This window comes from Ixodes scapularis, unplaced genomic scaffold (genome assembly GCF_016920785.2).
Source record: "Ixodes scapularis isolate PalLabHiFi unplaced genomic scaffold, ASM1692078v2 PGA_scaffold6__148_contigs__length_123643588, whole genome shotgun sequence".
Taxonomy (NCBI): Eukaryota; Metazoa; Arthropoda; class Arachnida; order Ixodida; family Ixodidae; genus Ixodes; species Ixodes scapularis.
In genome coordinates this window covers 58,664,202-58,667,657 of record NW_024609881.1, presented here as the reverse complement: position 1 = coordinate 58,667,657, position 3,456 = coordinate 58,664,202, and the positions used below count along the sequence as shown (strand labels likewise).

General features: G+C 42.9%; 1 pseudogene; it reads right to left on the bottom strand.

The window, feature by feature from the left end:
• Nucleotides 1-429: 429 nt before the first annotated feature.
• LOC120848644 lies at nucleotides 430-1,019 on the bottom strand (annotated as a pseudogene).
• Nucleotides 1,020-3,456: the final 2,437 nt, after the last annotated feature.

Sequence of the window (3,456 nt, the reverse complement as noted above, 5' to 3'; positions counted from 1 at the left end):
TTTTTTCCCGAAGTCCGGATATCGTTACACCCCCCCCCCCCCCCCCCCCCTGGAAGATCCTGCGGCTGTCCCTCTGCAGCCGTGAGTACTGCTGGCACATCTTTTACACTGACCAAAAAATACAAAATATTTTTTTTTTCAAGATTAATGCACTAAAAAAAGACCTGATTTACATTTGTGATTGTTTTTTACACTACTCATAGCAAAGTGTTCCAATTAAATATTGCCCGTACATTTGACAAATGTTTAAAAATTGTATGTCACGCTTTAACATTTTTAGTCACGTGACTGACTGGTACTGGCCAAAGTTTTTCTGAACCGGAGATTTGGAAAAACAATTACCAAGGATGGCTGCTGTTACCAAATATTTTATATTGTTGTATAGTGGTTTACGATTACGTCATTTCCCAAACAGCTCATCTTGATTCTTTACAACTTTATGATTGGGCTCTGCATGTTTACGAGCGCACTGCAGACCTGCATCACTTTTTCCATCTGTGGAATTAGAGTCAGTGGCACACGGTTTGTCAACACATTGTGCAGTTTCTGCCTCTGAATGGCTCTCTCTACGTGAATGCGTACCTGAACGATAATTAAAGTAGTCTCCATGCTTTCCTTGGAAAGCTGCCCTCCTCCAACATTGAAAGGAGGCATCACTGAAACAGCGCCCTCGTCTGCCATGGTGGTTTTTATAGCAGGGAACCCCTTGTCGCAGAGCACCACATCACCCGGTTCGATAAGTGACAGAAATCCCGAAACTCGAGTAATAAACTGTCTGAGTGCCTGCCACCGTAAACTTTCGAAATAAATGACACCATGCCATTTGGAAGTATTGCGATAGAGAATTTCAAGGTGTACAATCCCTTGTAATTCGAGTAGAGGTAATGTTGTGCTTCTGGGTCTGTAGGAGGGTCCGTCCGGATTTCAGTGCAGTCAATTGTAAATGTGCACTGGAGGTAATGCTGAACAAAGCGTTCCGAGAGAGTGTCCTTTATTGCAGACCGCAGGGGAACAGACATCGACTTCCCCAGCTTTACACTAAGACAATCTAGTGTAAGCCTGAACACCCGTGAGGCGGTCGACTTACTTATGCCGAAAATGAAACCCAGTGCCGTTAAGCTTACACCTAGCTTAAGTTTAATCAAAAACAGGACCAATTTGTCCTCTTCTTTCAGATCTGACTACCTGTACCGTTGATCGGACAGAAGGTTGAGCAAGATGCTGAAGACCGTCATTATAACACCGCAGAGGTCCTGAAGTGCTTGCTCGGGCAACTTCAGAGACTCGTACCCAAGGAAGCCGCACCTCCTTGCCCACGTCTTTTCAGGATGGGCGACCTAGAATAGAAATCGACCATTCATAAATTTTGAAAGCATTGCTCTACTCCAAAAAAAGAGAGAATAGTTTTCAATAAATGTCTACTACATGGGCTCTATTGCGTTCAGCTTCATTGGCTTTACCTTCGCTTTGATCTAATGTTATTAACGGAACGGGCAACGTTTTTTGATGTCCTGCAATAATTTAGCCAACCTTGAAACATTTGCAACTATTATTAACAGGCAAGCATCCGTTCCTGACCTCACTGTCTCGAATTGGCTAAAATTGACTATTAGGGCTTCTTAGTCACAATGATCTGCTATTTCCACACTTATGAATGAAAACTGCTTAACGAGCCGGTTAACTGGGTTAATCATGAAACCATCAGGATGTTAAATAGAAGGTTTTGACTGCGAACATTGGCTGCTTGTTTGTTGACCGCTGCAAATGAACAAAGGTTCATGCTCGGTTGTACGAGATACTCGCATTTTTCAATCAACTGCACATTTTATGACATGGCATACTGCTCCTTTGTCTATACAAAACACGTGAAATAGATCATAAAAAGCAGGGTAGCAGCCTTCTGTAATTTTGGGCACAACCAAGCAAACGTTACGTTAGGCCTGATAGTTGATGTACATTGAGAAGTACTTTTTTTTGTATTCCACATCACCTAAATTTTACAAAAAAAAAAAAAAAAAACTGCAGTCGACAGCGTAGCATTTGTTTTCGGAACAAAAGAAGTGTCGTACCGCGACGCTGCCTGCGAGCAAGATTATGTATATATTTTTACACCACTTTCGATCGCGCATCACTACGGACACGGAACCTCCAAGGTTCTAAGTTCGAGATGTGAAAATGGCAACAAAAGTATTTTGACGGGGGACGTCAATGCGTAGAGAATACACAGAAAGAATAAAACACGTAGAGGACGAACACAGACACACACAGTTCTTTCAATGAGCAACGAAAATTTATGAGATGCCCATGACGCTGCGGTCTTGAACTCCAAATAATGTAAAAAACGAAAATAGTCAAAATTTAAAATAAAACCAAATTACTCACAAAATTTAAAAGTACCAAATTAAATTTATAGGAAAAAACTTGGGAAATTAACCCCTAAAAAGAGGGAAAAGGAAAAAGACAAGAAAGGAAGAAAATGGACCTTTTCCGAGAAGCGTTCTGCGCACGCGGAGGCGCCCGATGCCAAGCGGCAGAAGTCGGAACGAAAAATCGAGGAAATTCGGAAGGAGGCTGTATATCAGCGAGTAGAACACGCAACTGCAGCATATATATAATTGTGTTGCACAAAAAAAGAACGTTGACGGAAAGGAAAACACGATGTTTGGGTGGACGCCACGGATGTCCCTCTTTAAAGTCGCGTTGGGCAGGAGCCGCTGCTCAGAGAGCGAAGAAGCTGGTAGCGTAGCTCCCATTATCGATTGGTAGCGCAGGTAGGTCACCTCCTCGATTTTTAGTTCGTGCAGCCACCACCTGGTGCCGTTGGTATGTGGAAAAGGTCCATTAACCCCTGAAAAAGGAAGAAAAAGAAGAAGAAAAGAAAGGAAATTTGCGTGCTTTATTGTTTCTGTGTATTCTGTAGTTTTTCAACGCGCTCTGCTACGTGTACGTCAATAGGTGTTTAAAAATATTTTCACGCCTTCATGAAGTGGCGTCACGGACGTCAAAATATTATTAAAAAATATTTGAAAAGTGGATATCGACGTCTTACCGTTTAATAATTGCCGGGGTCAATTTCCTCACACGGACGTAGCAAGGGTTCCATGTTCGCATTTGAATACATTCTCGTACAGCAAAATTCGTCATGTAGCGCGTTAGCCTGATTAAAAATAGCGATCGACGAAGCAAGGGTGTCACAAAACGGGAGTCATACTCCCAGTGGGTGCTCTTGAGGTTCCAAACAAATGCACGGCGCGAGTTGGCACCACATTTGTCGTACGTCTATCTGCGTTCACTTGGCTTCGCCGTTGTGGCGTTTTCGACCGCTCTCAGTGCCAGCAAAATTGTGATTCTTTCGTCATTTCTTGGTCTCGTATCTACTGACGAAATGAAAAGGGTACTTCATAGCGCGTAAGTGTCGAGAAATTCAATACGACGTGAGTAATGGCGGTGCGGAAA